This window comes from Sparus aurata, chromosome 3 (genome assembly GCF_900880675.1).
Source record: "Sparus aurata chromosome 3, fSpaAur1.1, whole genome shotgun sequence".
NCBI classification, from domain to species: domain Eukaryota; kingdom Metazoa; phylum Chordata; class Actinopteri; order Spariformes; family Sparidae; genus Sparus; species Sparus aurata.
In genome coordinates this window covers 21,619,772-21,641,178 of record NC_044189.1, presented here as the reverse complement: position 1 = coordinate 21,641,178, position 21,407 = coordinate 21,619,772, and the positions used below count along the sequence as shown (strand labels likewise).

The 21,407-nt window shown below is 46.1% G+C and overlaps 1 protein-coding gene across 1 annotated transcript in view; it reads right to left on the bottom strand.

Moving 5' to 3' along the window:
- The window catches only part of col8a2 (collagen, type VIII, alpha 2), a 47,931-nt gene extending 35,544 nt beyond the window's left edge, over positions 1-12,387 (bottom strand). Inside the window, exon 1 of the mRNA XM_030411446.1 lies at positions 11,624-12,387. The gene's annotated coding sequence lies outside the window, so the exon portion shown is untranslated. The remainder of the gene's footprint in view (positions 1-11,623) is intronic.
- Positions 12,388-21,407: the final 9,020 nt, after the last annotated feature.

Sequence of the window (21,407 nt, the reverse complement as noted above, 5' to 3'; positions counted from 1 at the left end):
GCACCACACAATAGTTCTTTAACAACCAGTGTGTATCTCAGCATGTACGCGTGATTTATAGTCCAAGAATTGCACTCTAATGGGACATCTGCAAAATGATGGCTCTCTTTCCAACCCTGTCACGAGCAGGAATGCGGATATTGGACGGCGATGTTATTGACAGAGTTTTTTTGTTTTTTTTTAAGGTGTCACTTTCAAGACATCTGGTCTCACTTACGGAAAATTACCTGTTGTTGACGTGTGGGATGTTTTTTTCTCAACATTCAAACAACACAATCTTTAAACAGTGAAATCTGTCTCTAAAATATGACTTTGGTAAACGTGAAAGTCCCCCATACATAGTACTTGAGTAAAAAGTAATTAAATGTACTGAAACTGGCAGAAGACGACGTCAGTCATACCGACTGCACAGTGTAATGGCTGCAGAAGGAATGACACCATCCACGTTTGAACAGATAAAAACACATATTAGGGCAGGTCACTAATTTTGTAAACAAAACAGGAAGAGGCATCGTTCTCCCTGGTCGCTATCCCCGGGTAACACAGGAACAACCAAGTAGTTTCTAGGTTAAATTTGGATTTTTTACGGTTGACGTTTCTGCTTAGGACAGTAGCCAGGTTGTTAGCAGTAGTCATGTGCCAAACAACTGTCAGCCAGCCAAGAAATATGGAGTTACGGAGTGTAACGTCCGAAGATGGCGGGTCCAAAAAGACCGTCAGAAAACGCTAACAGTAAGAGAAAAGCTTATCGTGGTCCCTTTAAGCGGCCGCTTCCAAGAGATTGACAGGAAGGTATGTGAGTTTGTTATTGAGAGACGAATTTTGGTTTTTCTGAAGATTAGTCTTGAAAAGAGGGGTCATCTTATAATCAGGGTCGTCCTATATTCGGGCCAATATGGTATATATTCCATAAACTAGGGGTCGACCATCCTGATAGTCAGCGTTGTGAATTTCTGATTATCAGAATCAGTGTTTTTTTTTTTTGTTATTATTTGATTTACAATTTTACGATTTAAAAACTCACCACTTTGATGCAGTTTACCTCAGTACCTAGTGCTCAAATTCAATACTTGAGTAAAGGTATTTACTGAATGTGGCAATAAAAAACCTAATTTATTCTCTCTTTTACACTTTTCACTCGTCACGATTGACCTCGTCCCGCTGACGTCTCTGCAGGTATATGAACCTTAAATGTCCACTGATATTTTCTGAGGTCTGGGTCTTAAGATTCAGTCGATCGATTCCGATGCTAGCATAGCTGCTGCATTCCGATTGCTGTAAAATCAAATGTCTCAAAGTCTTTGGCTCCCTAACCAGGAAGCACAATCGGACCACAGTAGTGCTGTGTTTCACAACGGGAGCTTTGTCCGTCTGTGGGAAGAGCTCTGTGCTAAGACTATCTGGCTATCATCACTTTCTGCTCACTGGGAGATGCCTTTCAACGAGCACAAGTCGAGAGGAAACAGCAAGTTATTTGTGATCAACAGAATTATGCATGGGAAGAGAAAGAGACAGGAGACAGAGAGAAACGTCAGCGAACCTGGTTTTCGGATCACACATGTATACAGCCCACGAGGGGAAAGGCCCTCAATTCATTAGGGCACTGTTAGTGTGTACTCTGCTGACTTGGAGGGGGTCTGCGCACATTCCCCGCAAGTGTTGATGCAGTCTGGATTTGTCATTGTCTTCAAGTGAGAGTGGATGACTGTCTGTGCATTGCTCGTCTCGGCGAGGACAAGAAAAAGAGACTGATTAAAAGTCGTAATCAATGCATTCTCCATAATTCACCTCAAGAGCGTCTTTTTTTTCAGCTCTCTCATGGCAGCTAGATGATCAGTGAATGTCTGATGACATCATGAGGGTTGTTCGTGTCACACCAAAGAAAATGTTTGACAACTTCATGCAAGTGAGGAGGTGGTGACCCCGTCTCCCAGCGCGCAGCGCTACCAGAATTCATTGCACCACTTCTTGCATTGACTATAAAATTGGAAACATTCTAGACACCAATGAGAGAACTGGGACTGAGCCCAAAGATGCCCAACGGGACCGGCAGGACCAAGGGAAATGTCTCTTTGGCTGTGTCAGTGGTACCTGCGACCACTTTGACATTATACGTAGTCATGTGACCCGTTGTTAATGTTGAAGTATTGACTGCAGCAACAACATTTCTTAACGCTACTCAAGCCCTTTTTGCAGAGGGACAGTTTTTGCAGTCTGCCCACAAACAAGCCAATAACTCAACTGTCTTTTCACTGTCTTTCTGCTCCCAACATGAGGTTTGAATCAGCAGGCTGTCGTATTGCAGGGACACAGCATTCAGGACACATCCTCGCTCTGTAATGATCTGGCGGACATGTCTGCATCCTCATTCTCCGCCTCCTCCGCCTCCTCGTTAGCCCGCCCTCTTCCTCGCAGACTACAAGGGTCACAGAAACACCCCTGGTCCATACGATGGAGGACAGTGACTGGACCAGCATGAATGGATCCTGTATTACAGGACTAAATGAGAAATGACTCTGTTACTGAATAAACTACGGAATATAAAGGCAGCACTGTTGGACTCAAATTTATCTATTAAATCTTCAAAACTACCCAGATTTCAGCTTCCCTCCAGAGATTAACGGCGTAGAAAGTTTAGCTGATTGCAGGAGTTCTGGGGTATTACTGAGCTTGTTGCTCAACTTGAGGAATGGGCCGAGTGTTCCCGACAGGGTAAACAAACATTGGAGTAGTAAAGAGGCTGCGGCGAACTGAAGCAGAGTAATTCATGGAGGAATGATCTGTGTCTGGGAGCAAAACAGACGGCCCCTGCATGTTTCTGTTGACGCTGGTTCAAATCCTCGGCCAGATCAAAGACGCCACATGGTTGCAACAAACTGACTGCTCCTCGGACCAACCTTATTTTCTCTTTTCTGCTTCTTCTACCCTTCCACGGATCCTTCCTCTGCTTTCACCTCTCCTCGCTTCTTTCCCGCAAATACCGCCCCTTCCACTTTCTCCTATCCCCGTTTTTCATCATGTCCCACTTTCGATCTCTCTTTCTCTTCCAAACGGATCCATCGCCATCCCTCTCTCCTAACCCTTCCCCGGAGTTTCCCATATCCCTATCACACTTTCACCACATGTCAGGAAGACTCGGGTTTGTGTGGTTTCTGCCCAGCTTTGGGAGAAGTCCAGCTCAGGCTCCGCTGGGCTGGTTGTCGGTTCGGCTTGCGGAGCAGACCGGGGCCCACTGTTAGGAAATGACCACTTCTCTGGTTCAAATTAGCAATGAGGCAACGCAACAGGGCTTCTTTTTTTTTTTTTTCTGGCGGGAAGAGCAGGAAAAGTGGGGAGAGAGAGTACGCAGCCATCTGCAAGCCACATGAAAGCGAGCGGTAATTGATTCGAAGTCCTCTCTAATTAAGTATTTTGTTCATTGTCCAAAGAACATCCTCCCTGAAGTGGTTCTACTTCTGTCGCATGCACCGTCCAAGCTGTCCCAGATTTGCACGGTTAGGTCGAATACGTTCTGTTTCTGTCAGCTTATTCTGCAATCTATCATCTATGGAACATCCATGTTTTTGAAGTCAAGCCTTGTAAATCCTTGAACCTTCCCCAGTTTTTAATAACACCGCTCACTTCTACAGCTGTGTTCCTACAGCCAGCAGAAGATCCCTGATCTCTCTAATCTTGTTCGTGCCACCCATCTGGGTGAAGCAGTATGAACTGAATATTGGTTTTGATCAGCAAAAATATACTTTTTGTCATCACTGTACTTACTGAAATTAGAGATCTTACCGCACTCGCTTGCACGCTCACTTATGTTACCTCCCAAAAATTCACATTGACAGACAAAAACCGAGCAAATGTGTGACAGAGCGGCTGTCAGCCAGTTAGCCTCATGTTTGTTTATCTTAGCCGTCACTGGCCGGCATCTCAAATGCGCTCCATGAAACTCTACTCCACTTGTATCCCTCCGAAAATTGTGAGGCTAAGCAATCACCCTTCCTGTCTTGCGAGCATGAAACACAATAATTCTTCTTCAGAAGCTTCTTTGAGCGCACAGGAATGCTGCCAGACTGCGTTGCCTCTACTGTCTAACTCCAGGAAGCTTTACATATATTGCAGGGATAAACAGAAACAAGAGAACTGTATTTACACTCACACACACACACACACACACACACACACACACGATGTAGAATGCACTCGGCGCTCACAAAGCGTTTACCTCAAACGAGCTGGAATGAGCACAAAGTCGCTTTTTCATTTTATCGTTGCACTACTTTGCTGCTGATTACAGGAAATGATTAGGACAAAACCTTGAAGGACTGACTGTGTTGTACGCTGCATAATGCCCCTGAGCGTTGCATTATGAAACACATGTTGCTCAATGGGCTCAAAGTCTGTACAGAAAGGATTAAGTCTCAAAGCCAAGACCATTTAAACAAAGTCTGAGGGAGCCAGCAGCACCCTGCATCGGACAATCATGGGATACCGTAATGGCTCTGGAAAAGTTTGTGTGTTGTGTCTGATTCGTTTTGAGATTTGCTGTCTTCACATGGGATTGGAGCCACGGTAAATACATATCAGCGAACAAGATTGCAACTTAAAAAAAAGAAGAAAAAAAATCAAACAACTCAAACCCCCGGGGGTGGTCCGCTGCAGGGGATAAGTCCTCCTAAATCCATCTCTTTGAGGACCACTGTGCGCCAAGCTTAATGTAATGTGTTGATCTGGGCAGAAAGTGGCAACTGTGCCAGTTTGTTTGAGGCTGGAAGACGGAGCGCTCACACATGTTCGTGGCCATGTGGTGGGCACCTGTAGTCACCTGCTGCTGAGAGACCGCAGAGTGATTTATGTGTGAAAGGACATCAGAATCATCGACAGTCTCAAGTGTTTTTCATCTCACATCATGCTCAGCAGCATTTCCATTACAAAACCAAATTCTTCTCCGACATGAAAGCTTCTGGCATCATATTGTTGGTTTCACGACCTCCTGCTGTTAACTTTTAGAAGCCGAGGTGGTAAGAATTTCCAACTCGTCAAACACTGACACTCTGGGACGGTGGCCGACTCAGAAGACAATCCCAACACATCAGTTTTTGACGAGTTGGTAATGAGACCCAAAAATCAACTCTCTGACAAACTGGACCAATAAAACCAAAATCTTGGATCAGGTTCTAGTGACTGCATCACATTACCGTTCTGCACTTATATTTCTACATCTACTGTGGATCACATTGTAGACCACATGACTATGCGTTTTAGCATCTTTCAGCACCTTTGTTTTGGTTTATTTGGCTCAAATGCTCAACTCACTGTATCACTCTCGCTCCTCTCCTTTGTATTTTATTAACTTAACTTTAGCTGTTTTTAGCAACAATGCTTTTATCAAGGCACTGTTGGATGCCACCACCTACACAGTCAGTTAACCCTTTGGCCACAGGTTTCCCTCAGGAGTTGGTTGAGACCAAAATAGAGCTAAAAGGAAAGTGACTGTTGGACTCCAAAGTGTGTTTGCATAGACAACTGGATGCATCGTGAACGCACTCAGTCACATACTTGCGTTTATGCTACTTGTGTTACTGGAGGATACATCTGAATGGTACACGTTAGCTTACTGTCTCATTGTTGCCACTGGTTACTGACCTCTGACCCTGTCACACATCCCCATACTAGCCAAACGCTGCCACTCACATTCATTTGCTTATTGAATCAGACGTGTAGCATCAATTTCTGAGGACGTGCACACCGATATGCAAGGCAGCCATCATGCATACACAAACACGTTTTTAATAGCACATATACAGAAATAGAAAAGGATTCATGTTCAGTGTCGTTCTGTTCACTGGATGTGCAATGCAAATGTGCGCTAATCACAAAATGACGGATCTGCTGCCCCCCAGTGGCCACAAAATCCATCAATACACCATTGATGTTTACACTTTAAATTCCATTGCAGTTATTTTATAATGACAATACCTGTGGCTATGCAATTAGCATAATAATTAAAAACATGTTTGTGTGTTTTTTGGTTTCGTCTTCATTTTAGTTTCTCTCTACATTTTGCAAAATACTTGCTTTCTTGGCCAGAGTTAGACGAGAAGATTGATACCCTACTCACGTGTGTCTGCTACAGATGAAGCTACCTTGTGCTAAGCTAAGCCGGCTAGCAGAGGGAACAGGTGTAGTCTGGATCCACCAACAAGCACCTCTAAACCTCACATAGTTGTTGTTTGATGAGTTTAAATGTGTGTAAATAAACAAACATCTTGTGGTTTTATGTTCCGGACTATTACTTATTTATTAGTGCAACTCAGAGGTTCAGGTACTTGTACACGTCGTCTTGTGCAACCTTGGTAAGAGAGCACAAGGGTATCTCTTAAACTATTCCTTAAACAGCTGCGAGAGTAACTATGAGACACGGTGTATCAAACTGGCTGATATATTGCAGATATTAGGTCGTCTGTCTGCTACTGAAGATCTGGCTGGGTTGGGGGGAGCATATGCTACGATACATGTGTCACTTAGTAAGCATCCATTTCCTATTCCAGAGAGTCTGGCTCTCTGTGAAATAAAACGCTTTTTATTATCCTGCTCCGGGGGAACCATAACACCACAATAACCCCAGTCTCTTTCTCTTTTTACGAACACCTACGCACACGTCTAAATCAAGCTCAGACTGAACAAAAACAAAGTCTGGAGCTTTTCGAACGGTCTCCGTAGAGCTGTTTCCAATCCCTTACTCAATACTGACCCGCCAGAGAGAGATATATCCATCGTGCATCTGAAGTGAAATAATAAAAATAAACAGTTGGCTTGGGAAGCACGTCTGTTACAAGATGAAAAGGGGGATAATGGGAGTTTTATACTGAGGTGCTGACCCCTGTTAAGAGCTGGCCCAACGTCCTGCTTTTGGAAGCCCCAATCTAAGTTTTTGCCAGACGGTGAACTGAGGGGCAATGAATGAGGTAGCAGAGTCAAATAAACCTATCCACATGTACTGTACACACACGCTCATTTGTACAGCTACCTGACCCAACAAACACCAAACAATCTTCATTTGGCTTTCTTTACGGGGAGAGCACACACGTCTTCCGGAGACACGGGGAAACTCTCGCCTCCCTGCCGAACCTGGGAAAACTCAAGCCTCGGCGGCAGAATACAAAACATCACATCCCATAAACTAGGAACAGCACTGTTGGTGGATGAGCGCCGCTGTTAGTTCCTGTTGGATTCTCTTTGAAAACACTCGCACGTCCCAAAGAACTCCAGCGCAGCATTGGAAAAATATAGATCTGACTCCAGGAAGCATTGCTCAATACGTGTTTTGTCCGCAGCTTGGGTTACCGCGCCTTGTTCAGGCCTCACTGACTAAAAGCAATGTCGGACGTTGGAGAACAAGGTTGCTTTACCACAGGGGTTTCAAGATTGAGCCCTTTAAAGAATTGGGGGTGATTCAAGAGGATTTGTCTACACCAGTAAAACAAAAAAATTATGGAAAGGATGGAAAGAAAGCTGGGACAGAGTCGGAAGAACGGGGAATGTTGAAAGTGGAAAAAGTGGCAAGGCAACGGTGAAAGCCACTTCCTCCTGCTTCTGTCTCAGAAGCGTGCCTGCGATAAGTTCCCTCCGAGAGCCGAAGAGGGCATGTTGTCAAGTCCCTGTGAGCTCGGAGGCCCTGCTAAGACTGAGCCACTGCTGACAGAGTCAATGGGAGGCGGAGGAAAAATAACAAGGGGCGTCTGCCAAAGCCTCCCCACTGCTCGCTCTCTCTTTTCTCTGTCGTCCTGCTGCTGCCAGCCCAGTGGAAAAACTCCCTCCGGTCCAGGCACAGTCATGAGAGAACGAAAGAGCAAGTGGGAGACGGATAAACACAGACGGACAAACGAATTAGAGAGTGACAGAGAGGGAAAAATAAATAGGCTGAGCTGCCAAAATCTGAGCTCAGATAAAACAGGATTAGCGTAATAGAGAACTCTCTACTGTCAGTTGCGTTCCTCCCCCGTCCTTGTGTCGCGAGCCAACGCAACGTCCTTCGTTACGATTAATAACGCCCTGCTCGATCGCTCTGGAGGGCCGTATGTTTGTGCAGATTCACTATCTGCCATATAGCCGGCTGACTTCCACATATATCAGCGGCGCGTCCAGGCCAAGACGACGACCGGCGGATGTACAAACAAGCTCGGAAAGGCATAAACACACGAGGAGAGAGGAAGTAAAAGGAGAAGAGATGCAAATCTTTATGTGTCTGCGCACGGAATTATGCTTCCGTCTGTCTTTTTCTTCTCTCCCTCTTTTTAGCTGCAAAACAAATCCAGCCTATTAATCTTGGATGTTATGCTCCAAGCTCTGATTAAGACCAGGGCCTGTATTCTGTTTCCACCGTCCACCGCTGCAATTATTCATTCAGATTATCAGCGGCACCAGTTAGCATGTACAGTTTGTGTGCGTACATGTGTGTGTGTGTGTGTGTGTGTGTGTGTGTGTGTGTGTGTGTGGCTGTAATTGCAGACATGGTCATCCGGCTGGAAAGCACTTTATGAAAACACAGTCTTTGTTGTTGAAGCCATTAAAGGAGAGGCCTGTTTTCACACTCTTTCCTCCTGAAGTACGTATGAAACAAAAGGCACAGATGAGGGAACGTCGTGTGCATGTGTGTGTGTGTGTGTGTGTTCTCTGAAGGTGTTTGGGTTCCAGGGAAGTAAAAGGAATAAGTGGGCGTTCACTTTTCCTTGAGAATGAGTGGCATTCTCCTTCATTTCCTGCCACCGCGGCCTAAGACTGAGAGCAACAGAAGCACATGTGCACTCTTAATACACACTCACGTGCACACGCACACACACACACACATACATGCAAGAGCAACACACATACGTGCACTAATGGGCTATTAGGGGAGTAAAAAGCATACAAGTATCACACGCATGCATTATTTCTTGAAGAGGATCACGGAGAGACGAGGTTTGTCTTTAAAAGGAGATGCCTCTCATTAACGAGAAGGAGAAATCTCCCCGATTGTCTCCAGCGTTGTGAGATAATTTAGTGTAGTATCAGAAAATACAGCCAGAAGTTTTTTGTCCTGTGTGTTTGTGTCTGTGCGACAGTGAGCCGACCTGCCTGGTGTTCTGCCCCCTTGTGGCAACAAAGTGGAGACTTTTTTACAAGCCAAGTTAAAGGTGTGAAACAAGCATCAAGGTGGCGACTGAATCTTCTGTTATAATCCTCTTTTCCCTCAGTTTTTAAGGTGCTTTGTGTCGTTTTGGTAAGCCATCTTAGTTAGGAGAGACAGATCTTCTTAAAGGACAACACAGTTTCATGCTGTTATACTTCTGCAGACCGTATTATCCCCTGAGAACAGCTTGTTTATGCAGTTGTGGTTATTGTATTATTACACTCTACCTGCGTCTCAGTGGTGAAGCAGGAGTGACAGGTCTCTGAGAGAAGACTGATCTGAGAGTCGGTAGTAAAGTCTGTAGAGTTTCTTACACCTGAGTCTCCTTTCCACTCCCTCTAATGAGGATGAAACTCCGCCAGAACTCTCACAGACCGGCAGAGAAAGTCCTCCTCTCACCTTGACATCAGAGCTCAAAGATTTTCAAACTCTTAAAGGAGTCCCAACTTCAACACGTTCTGGCCTATAAAGTAACTGCAGTGGGGCGTGAGAGTCTCGGCGCTATATGAGCGGGCGGTTTGGCGAACGGACAGCGCGAATGTGTTCATCTGTTTGAAACGTGCGTGTGTGTGTGTGAGAGAGGAGGAGGGTTGAATCCATGTAGGTGTTTGTTTTGCACAGGCGCATAAAGTCTGCCGTGTGCGCCGCGGTGCGTTCAGCGTGACTGTTGTTTGTGTATGGTCGGTCACGCTCAGACACTTTGTATCAAAAGCCTGAACTGGCAGCTGGTTGGAGGCTGTAAGTTGTGGTTGAATAATGCACCGCGCACACAAACACACTCGACTTGCTCGTAACCGCCAGTGGCAAAGTGAAAGGAGCCCAGTCAGTGGCCATGGTTACAGCACAATGTGTCGCCGGTGCGCCAAGCAGGAAGTTACATGCCAAGGAAAAGGCCAGCAATGTCGGTAAAAGCAGAGAGGGGCGTAAATCTCCTGACCTATAGGTACTTTAATAGAAACCAAGAGACGGACTGGAAAACAGTAAATCTATATGAGAGGCCCTGAACTTTATGAGCAAATAGGTCTTTGAACAGTAAAGCAGACGCTGCTGCGCACCAGCAGCCCTCCTGTTGTACCTCAGTGCCAGGAGGGAGAGTTCACGCTTTACTGTGCATCCATTCACCCGCTCCCCTCGAAAAGATTGTGTAACACACCTCGACGCTCGCACAGATTCACCTAGGAGCATGCATGTGTGGCTGCACGTGCACCAGCACGCACACACGCAGGTACATATCCAGTTTTCGTTGCCGTAAGCCAGTGAAGTCGAAGGATGCTGCCAAATGTTTTTGGATTTCAGAACTCCAGCCCCACTGTCTTTTCCAGACTCTCTCTCCCCCCTCCCCTCTCTTTCTCTCACTCCACACCTCTCTCTCTCTCTCTCTCCCTCTCCCTCCTTCCTCTGAAAAGAAAGCCTGCTGTTGGTGCGCTGAAACACATGTGAACGAAAAATGTATCTCCTCGGCGAAGCATGCATTTTGGAATCTTCTCTTTTGTTTTTATAAGCCCCACTAATGCGCTCCTCTCTGTCTCTCTCTTTGTTTTTTTTTACTACCCCTTTTTCATTTTTTGCTCCTCTCCTTCTGTCTCTCTGTTGGTTCGTCATGCGGGATACCTGAGGACTCAGAGTCATAGCTATTTCTCCTCTTTCTCTTTCGCGATGGAGGGATGTCGTTACAATGGAATGCGGCGTCGCTTGCCAGCGGCGTCACAGTGGATGGACAGAGTGAAGCAACAGGGGGATGAAGAGAGAGAAAAGAAGGCAGAAAAATGATAGCACCATGTGTCGGTCTGCAGTATTCCTTCACTGTGGTACTTTCCAAACACATTTTGAGCTTTCAGTGAGCTCAAAACACACCAAACACGTCGCAGTCCACGCCAACAGGAGATGGGAGATGATTAACATCACATATACGAGGAGGACAAATAACCAGAATTGAGCCAAACCTACTCTACATATCCACTGCCCCACCCCTGTGCACATTCTGAATACACACCACGCCCACCTCAACATCATCAGCCAAAGATACAGATGTGTTCGGGTATAGATGCATCAACAACGTCTGAAATTTCACATACAGAGGGCTGAATTCATCAGGGCAAAAACACAGAAATTCCTGCTGCGGCTTCAGAGAAAGTCAGGACCCCCCCCGAGTCCTAATAATAAGTAATACTACTGTAATATTGTCCTTTACCCTGGCCTGGAGCTCGGTGAACAAACTGTACCGTTTCTTTTTAATCTGTGCACTAGCTTAGGACTGAGGAGAATTATGCAGGTCCCATGACTGAGATATTGCACCGTCTGTTTTTTATTTTTACCTTCCCTCTTTTCCTGTTCTCTCCCCTCTGTTTCTCTTGGCCCCGGCCACATGTGCAGCCACATGGGACGAAAGTGAAAAGGGATGACAAGACGGGAGAGGAGGATGCTAACAGAGCCAGGGAAAGGTGAGGGCAGGTAGGGTCTTACCTTTCTCTCCTCAGAGCGTTGAGGGGCAGGGAGTGTGGGGGCTGCGCTGGGTAAGGGGCAGCGTTAGGTAGGTGTGAGCGTCAGGTGGGTCTCTCTTCTACCTCCCTCCTTGCTTGCTTCAGCCACGCGTGTCTCCCATGGGATGTGATGGCATCAGATATTCAACGAACATGCAGGCAACCAAAAAAAAAAAAAAGAAAAGAGGAGCGGCGTTCTCCTGAGCAAAAAGAGCTGGCACCCTGAACTGGTCCAGAGCTGGGGGAAAAAAAAAAAAAGATATTTTCAACCGCAGGTGGAGAAATTTGTCTAACTTTTATTATTCTGCATCCAGCAAAAGTCCATCCATGTGCTTTTTTGGCAGGAAAGCGAGCGAGATGAAAGAGCGAGAGTGAAAACTCCTCTCTGTGCCGTCTTCAAGCTGTCCAGACGCAGGTCTGAGGAGCACCTTTCCAATCTGTGCGCTCTTGCTCTCCAGGGTGGAAAGTAGGAGGGAAGGAGCGAGGGAGCAGGACAGAGAGAGGGAGAGAGAGGGAGTAACAGTGGAGTGAGACTCAGTCAGTCAGTCAAGTCAGTCAGGCAGTCAAGGCAGGCAGCAAAAGGCAGTGTATATTGAGCTAAAGGCTGTGGTGTCCAAGCAGGCTGAGCTTCCACTCCCAGGACTTATAACCAGGGGCTGTGCACCTCGCTGCTCCAATCTCCCTGGCTCACTCGGCGATCCCTCTCCCACTGGCTTATTTTGGGAAAAGACAGACAGGATTGTTCATTGGGTTAAACCCCTTCATACAAAAAGCAAGTGTCTGTGGCTGGCTGCACTGAGGAGGGAGGGGAGTGAGCAGGATGGGGTGGGGTAGTGGCTGTGTATGGAGGGGTGGGGTAGGATGAAGAGGAGGGAAGGGAACGAAAAAGGCGGACGAGGAGAGGGGAATTCGGAGGCGTCTCTTGCTCATGTTCTGCCTCCAAACTTACCCTCCAAGGATTCACTCCACTCTAATCTTAACCCTAACCCCTACCCTGCCATGATCACAGACACAGATCAAACATAACCTGCAGACACTGTCATGAAATCCCCCCAAAGATCTTAATCATGAAGTTGGAGGCGTCTCTTGCTCGTGTTCTGCCTCCCGGATCACGTCACCCTTTATCCTATCGCTACCTGAACCCTGACCGTTACCTGATCGGAAACACAAATCAAGCTCAACCTGTAGATGTTGTCATGAATTACCCCAGAGATTTTAATCACGAAGGCTCCCATGAAAACTCTTCACTTGTGGCTCCAACGGCCAATTAATAACCTCCACGCATGACACAACACTGGATAAGTGTAGGACATAAAGGGGCATTGTGTCGGCGCCTAAAACCTGCTGTCGTTTTGTGTGTAATCGTTACACGATAGCACTCTCTCGGGGTTAATCACCAAAACAGCAGTAAATGACATCAGGTCACATTTCGCCACTACAGCCCGGCTATTCATTGCTACAAGATGTTTTACAGGTATCACATAGACCTTACATTTAAAGCGTGCCAAGCATTAGCTGGGAGGATGCATAAATTCTCATCAACAGGGGTAATTGGAAATCATGCTCTGGATGTTAGCTAACAAGCTGGATGAACTACAGTCGCTCCTTATCGGAGTTTTTACCAAAGCCAGCACTGGATTAGCATTCAGTGTTTAATTGGCACTGTGTTAGCTGGCCCTGTGCTGCGGTAGTGGACCTTGAAGAGAAAGCCGCTCCGCGAATTGGACGGATCCAGAGGGAAGCTGGCCTAGCCTTTTCCCTGAAAGACCCACTGGGACCGAGCCATTGGCTGAGCCGGCGATCAGATAGAGACTAGGTAAGGTAGAAGGTTGCGTCCAAGTTTTCGGTGGGTTTTATTCATCATCACTTCGGGTCGGTTTTATTAAGAGGCCGGTCGTTGCACCCGCCTCCGTTGATTCATGACTTCAATCGCTGTTTAAATTCCAGCTCGTTATCAAGAGCTGGCAGTCCCGCTGCACACCTCTCATTCATGTTTTCGCTCTTGGAGTAATAAATGTCCCCAGACTGTGTAATCTCCCAACCATTAGACTCAAAGACAGCCTTCGCTTGCATGATAACCATAGGTTATGTCTCAATGAGGGCATATTTGGATAATGTCTGTTGTATAAAATGAGTCTTCATAGCAGCATTTACAGCACAGATGTGGCTTTTATGAGTTGGTTTTTTTTCTACTGTTTTTTCTGGCAAATTCCATCAATATCAAGCGAGTAAACTGATTAAAGTTGGAAAATCGATGTAAATTCTTTCTATTCTGAGACATCTGTGCTGTATCTGATGGAAGGTCATAAACAGGCCAGTTGTCGAATGTCACAAGAATTCTTGTGTCGCGACTGCAGCCGGCTAAATTGAATAATCACTAAAAATTAAGCAACGGGCGTCACGTCTGTGAAAGAGAACATGGTGCAGTGGAAGCCGACTGAATGGCTCTCTGAAACATGGAAAGGGTGGAGTGACCAGATGCCCAACAATGATGTCATCAATAGGAGCCCTGTGTGGCACTCAGGCCTGCCATTCATTCATTCACTCATTCATTCATCCACCCCCCAACCCCACCCGGGGGTGTGTTGTCAATCACACCCTACCACAAGGCCGACAATTGGTCAGCAGGCTGGAGAAAGCCCCCCCGCCTCATCCAGTCGCGGCCATGCTACAGTTGCACTAAAGAATTCTGCCTGCGGCTTCTCGGAGATCTCGCACAACACATTAACTCTCGCTCATACGCTTTTGGTCAGCACACACCCCTCGCTTGAAAAATCCCCCAAACCCTTCACTTCTTCTTCTTCTTCTTCCTCCTCTACGTCTTCTTCCTCAGCACTCCGGTACACAAGTCCCCTCCCACTGCCTTGCTTTTACAAGGTGAAACATTCCCGAGAAGAGGGGAAAAACACCTGGTCGTCATGAGCTTCTCTTTTTTCACTCCACTTTTCCCCCTCGCTCCATTCCATTAGTAAGAGCAAAAACAAACAGTCGCCGTCGGTGAACTCACTGGAAAACCCTCGCGTTGCATCACACAAGACCCGCTTCGCCCCTTGATGTTCGTTAAAAGGCACCAAAAATAAGCGGTGAAGGGCGAGCTGGCGTCACCAATACACTCCACCCGTCACCACACCCAGCGCCGCCAAACATAGACCCACTATGCGTTAACGTATGGGGGTCTGTTCTCCTCAAAGGTGATGTGTTTAGGGTGGGGTGAGCTTGTTTGGGAGCATGTATGTTCCTTGAGTGGCCTGTGTGAATAGTCGGAGTGTGTTGGAGGGTGGAGTTGTTTGTGTTTGTGAGCTCGATTGGGATTAACTTTTGGGCTGTAATGTGACTGTGTTTACTCGAGTCTCTGAGTGAAGTATTGTGCGGCGGTAAGTGAGCCGATAGCATGAGCTAATATGGTTTTGACAGTGTTTAATCTCATTACTCAGATGCACAAAAACCCTCCTTTCAATGCGGCACTGAAGGTCTACAACTACACCTAATGCATTATCCCTCAGTTAAGCCCTTCTTATTCAAACAAGGCGTCGATATCGAGTAACAAAGGTCAGAGTTGAAGGTTCACGCGAGGACAGCGGAGGACAGGTGTTCCTCTCTTCCATCTCCTCTGCTTTTATACTCCCTCTTTTCTCCGCTATCAGCCTGTCTTTCCCCCCCGGGCGACAATTCAAAAAGGCCGTTTTCTTTCAGGTGATGTGGTCCACCTTTGTCTGTTCTAACCTTACAAAGGAATGCCTGGCATTCACCAGGCTGTGCCTACACGGAGCCGCTAAGGAGGGCAAAAAAAAAAAAAGGTGGTGAGGGAAGACGGGAAAGGGAAAGTGAACTTAGAGAGATAAATATTTGAGGAAAAGAGAGCGAGAAAGGGGGAAGTATGTCAGAGAAAGGGAGAGAGAAAAGCAGGCAGAGAAGGGGAAGGAATGGAAAGTGACTGTGAAAAGGGAGAGGGGAGTTTCGGTCTTTTCACACGCTGTGGACAAAACTTGAGGCCTCTGAAATTGATATAAATTTCTACAGGGAAATTCCTCCGAGATGGGCTTGGGGCTCTGCCACAGCCCTCGGCTGGCACAGGGGTGGAGAGCGTGGGCGGGAAGGGTGATGGGAGGGCATTTGAGGGGAGTCAGACGGATGGAGGGATGGTCGGGTGGCTGGTGCAGGTAGGAGGAGGAGGAGGAGGAGATGTTTTTGGCCGGGCGCCCCCTGGCCAACCTGACGCATATTGTTGCCGAGCTCAGTTTCCCCCCAGGTAATCATTTGACACTGATAAAAGGGGGAAAGGGGGGACAGCGGAGAGAAAAAGGATGGCAGTGTTTCCACCCTGGGAAAAAGCTCTCCGGAGAGATGAGAAGGACAGCCGGGGTAATTCTTCCGTCTGTTGGACCGGGGCGAGAGAGAAGACTGGGGGGAAAACAGAGAGAACGAAGAATAAAAGGAGTACGGTTGTGCGTTTCAAAAAAGGTGTTCGCAGATAAATGAATTCACTCCACTTTGTTCACAAACACGCAGCACTTGCACACATGATTGAAGACGGGGGAAGGAGGGTGCACATTTTTTAAGTGTTTCCACAGTAACTAGTCCACCTCCTTTACTGCTGTGGCACATGCACGATGCTGCAGCAGCGTGTGCAAATAGGAGAGTGGCGACTGAATGGTATTTTACTGCTTCTGTATTTGTGGCAGGTTATTTTGACCCTGGGTGGTCTCTGCTGAAAGACTTCTAGGGTCATTAATCATCAGTCGAGAATCAGATGTCAGGTGAGTGTGTGTGTGAGAGAGAAAGAAAGGAGGGTTGGTCGGTAACTGAAGAGGGAGCGAGTACTGTACTCTGCTGTATGGAAGAAACAGTCAAATGTGCAAGTGTGTGTGAGCGTGTTTGAGGTTAGCCTTGCGTACCAGTGGATATCCTAATCAGCTGAGCTGGTGGTGGGATGAAAGAATGTGAAGATTATTGCCTGGTAATTGTTTCCAGAGTGCAACAGTGCTGCTATATCTCAAACAGAGGAACTTTCACTGCAGTGTGTGTGAGTGTGTGTGTGTGTGTGTGACGGCATCTATGCAGTGTACCAAAGGTTGAGGTTCTGGGTTACATTCAGGAGCAGAACACCGAGCAAGGGAATCCAAAAGGAGCGTCAAGCTAACAGAGCAATGTGCCCCTTGTATCTAAAATGTAGCCCTACCCCTCCATTTTTCGCATTCACACCTCAAAGGTAAGGTGCATAGAAGGCTATAAGACCCTCCAAAAGTTTATCAGAGGCACACTTCAAACTCTATCTCATTTGCTAACTAGCCAGCTAGCTTGTGTTATGTTGTTATTGCTAATTTGCGCATGACAGTCGCTCATTTTGATGCATTTCCTCCTTGCAGGTAGGAGCGCGGGTTTGCTAATGTCAGCCCATAAAGCACCGCTGGTCGCCAGGTGATGAGGAGGTATTCTTCTTTATCTGATGACTTTATTGATAGAGAAGTTGTGAATGAATCCATGTGTTGGATCTCAATCAGATAAATGGCAAATGGCCACCAGGATTGACCAAAGACGGCATACCCGCAATGTCCGGTGTTTACAGAAACTCCATCGACAATAACTGATGACGTCTGATGGTCTTAAAGAGTTAACCTTGTTCTGAGGGGGAAGGCTGGGCTCAAAAATTAGGGCTAGAGGTAAAAATTGCAAATGCGATTGAGCCCAATGTGAGTACCAGAACTTTTGAACGTATGTCTGCACACAAAGACAAACAGGCGTTGCAACTGTACTTTCCCTCGCCACAACCTCAACCGATATCCTGCCAATCTCCTCCACGCTTGCACGCAAACAGTAAAAAGCAACCCGCCCAAAGATCTGTACTCAACTGATAAGCTCATCACTCTACCAGCTATTTGACGACCTCCGTTTCTATTTTTCTTCACCATCTCGTTGACAGACCGGTCTCGCCTCGCCGGGCCCTGATGGGGCAATGAGAGCGAGGATCCTTCGCAAAAACACAAGAGACTGACAGAGAAGCGTTTGGGTTTGTTTTGTTATAGTTTTTAAAACCATTTTCCGTTTCACAACCGGCAGGCAAGAGAGCAATTTCCTTCGTGGCAGGAGCAACAGAATCCCCAAACCCAAACAATCAAAGTTAGAATAAATAAAGTCAACTGCCGGAGTTTAGAGATCTCAGCAGCACATCCAACAACCCCACCCCGGCGAGATATGAGGGGCTGGCACCGCCGCCCACGGATGAGTCGAGTTCATTCATAGGTGTCTCAAACCTCCACATCAGTTTGGTTCACCGTGTGTTGAGAAAGGTTTATCTCAAGATCGCATCTTAATGAGCTCATTCGTTCTTGACATAGCAAACAGTTTTCTCATGATCGTGACTTAATTATCTCGTTATCTTGACAGAAGAGACATCAGCGCTGCGGTGCCAGCTGTTCCACCGCAGGGACGAGAGAGAGATGTTTTCATACGACGACTTGCATAATTCATGAGGACTTTAATACTTTCTCATCTTGACAAAATGATATTAATTGCATTTGGCTGGACAAACTGTGATTTTAAATAAGAATCTGTTAATCAGTCCGGTTCCCCCTGTGGGAGCGTCAGTCAGTCAGTTCTGTCAGTCCGATCGATCTTTAATGGTGGGAAGCAAACCTGATGAATAAAAATGTCAAATATAAAGATTCCTTCGATATTTAGAAGAAGCAATATTAATATCTATAAACATAAAGTTTACTCAGAATAACTGACAGCACAACTCACACTCGTGTTGTCTTCAGATGATTAGCACTGACGTTTGATTTGATGAGATAATTACGACCAGGCTCTCGCAACCAGAGTTAAAGTCGGGTTGCACATAAAGAAAATCTTCACAGATGTTCTCTCTAATCTCAAACATGAACACAATGCGAGATCTGAAAACGATGATGCATCGCACACGGACCACCTCACGTGATCTCACGGGGAAGCAGGTGTAAAGAAAGAGAAAATGTTGGAGAAGACACGATCACATCAGCTGAGCTGTCAGTTTTAATATTGTTTAACAGTAGCATGCTAGCTAACGTTAGTCTTAAGTGCTAGAATGTTTATGTTGTTGGCCGCCCCATCAGCTGCTCCAGGATGCTTCTCTCATCGGCTACTGCGGTCCTGCTCGGGAAGTAAGGAAAGTTAATGGAGTGTATTTAATGTATCTTTCACCAACTGTTGACGGCCAGTTGAAAAAGCAACAAGTTCCCATCAGCAGATGGTATCAACTCCAGCTAACTAATGCTAATATTGTGAGTAATTGCAGAAATTAAACTTGCCCTCTTGTAAATGTTTGTGTGTGAGAGTCAGTGTCTGTAGAGAAATATATGGTATTAAAAGAAAAGTCAAGGATGTGGTTTTGGAGAAGATATTAACGAGGTAGGGTGAAGGTGGCAGGGTCCGCCAGATACAAAGTAAAACAGTCGTGTTGCTCGTTGAAGAGTTTGTTTATGTAGTTTGTTCAGGCAGAAACAAATCAGTCAATGAAGATCTTTCTCTTCTGATTAAAACTTCTTCCTCAAAACTACATACTGTACCTTTAATTCCTCTTCGACATTAATAACCACATGTGAAAAAAATGCAAACAATTGTGAGTTAAGAGTTGAAGGTCGCATCTTCAAATGCTTTTACTTTTCTTAATCCAATGATGCAAAACAGAAATACACCCGACCTAAATATAAACAGTTTAAAACTGTCTTTAAAGTGAAACTCTCGCCAAAAAGCAACCGAGGCTTTATTTGTGATTGAATATGAGTCAAACCTTCGTGTAAATGCATAATTACGAAGAAAGAGGCACTTTTAAGATTTACCGTAGTTTCGTTTTCGGGCAAGCTAATTTTCAATGGGAGTGTACGGGCACTTTTACGCTAGCATCAAAATCGCTATTTTTAAACAGTAAGAAGTCTCGACACAACATGAAACTTTGCTCGTAGTATCACCAGGGTCTCTACACATGAACACGAGCATTGAGAACATTGTTTGTGTACGCAGTTTACTAAAAAGAAGATTTTTCTAACAACTCACGTTAGCAGTAGCACCTCCGGCGCGCCGCCATCATGGCAGACAAAAAGTGTTGATCCCTGAGTGCGACCTAACAGGCAGGAGGTCCACCATTACTCTCCTGCCTGTTAGGTCGCACTCGGGGATCGACACTTTTTGTCTGCCATGATGGCGGCACTACTGCTAACATGAGTTGTCCAAAAACCTTCTTTTTAGTAAACTCTGCGTACACAAACAATGTTCTCAATGCTTGTGTTCATGTGTAGAGACCCTGGTGATACTACGAGCAAAGTTTCATGTTGTGTCGAGACTTCTTACTGTTTTAAAAATAGAGATTTTGATGCTAGCGTCAGAGTGCCTGTAGCACTCCCATTGAAAATTAGCTTGCCCAAAAACGAAACTACGGTAAATCTTAAAAGTGCCTCTTTCATCGTAATTATGCATTTACACGAAGGTTTGACTCATATTCAATCACAAATAAAGCCTCGGTTGCTTTAAGCACACAATACAAACATTGTTTCCCTCAGATTTTGGGTTAGCTTGCGCTCGCCGATGAAGCATCTCCAGATGCTAATGAAACAGCGTGATTAACACACAGGTGTGCTTTGGACTACAGCTTACCTGATCTCCTTGGTGCAAAGCAGACGTTTCGCGCTACATTAGGCTCTGCTTTTATGTTCATCATATGATTAATCTGACTTTCAATCAGTCAACACTTGTTATCTCAGTGTCTTCACCACATATTTATACAACATTTCATCTTGTCATGCTAGCCCTATCTTATTTTCAGTTTGTAGCCACAGCTTGAGCACAAGGTTAACGCAAAACTCAACCCCGCTGTGAACTTCCAGGTTGCACCCCGCTGAGACAACAAGCGTCCCGGCAGTGGCAGATTTGTAGGTCTTGCTCTACAACAACCTGGGCTGTGACCTCTTGAGTGGCAGCAATCCTCTCGCTGACCTTTCCCCTCACACTGAGTCGCTTCTCGCTGCAAATGCCTGGAGAGGTCACGGAGGTCCTCCCAGACCTGCCGCTGTAGGTTTAGTCCCATTATGACCAACACATTTACTCACTGGACCACATGCTGACCTTGGAGAACCTTCTAGTATTGTTTGTTTTGTGCTTCAGCCAAATATCCCCACTGCGAAGCTGTCAGCAGGACACACGCATCCTGCTGAGTGCACACACACTCACACAGTATATCGGCGACCTGTCCCACCTGGCTTTGCGTCTAGCTGCGTAAATGTGTCCTGACCTTGATGCTCACAGGAACCTCCTCCCTAAACAGCTGTTTCCACGTGTCCCACCACCCAAACACCAGGAAACGGAGAGATTGCGCCGCAGCCTCGGAGCTCAGCTCACACACAATCTGTGCATATCACATCATGAATTTCAGATTTCAGAATCGGTAATAAATGCATCTGGGAAAAGAGTTTAAATAACGCAGAATTGGCTCTCAGCGAGGCACTTAGAAATATTAACTGTCGGAAGGGATCATTTTTCGCCTTTGATCATTCTGGGAATATAAATATGGGGAACAATATGACCTTGTTCAGAGTGGGGGGAATTAGCCATTAAGCGCTGGTGACTGAGTGACTGTTTGATCCGTAACACACCCGTTGGGGGAAGACTGTTTTTTCATGCAAAATTCATTAAGTTGACTTATTCCTGTGGAACTCAGAAGACAGGGCGGCGCGAGGATGGAAATACATGTGCGTATATTACACAAAACAAGCTGTCAGAATGGAGTATAAATAATGGGG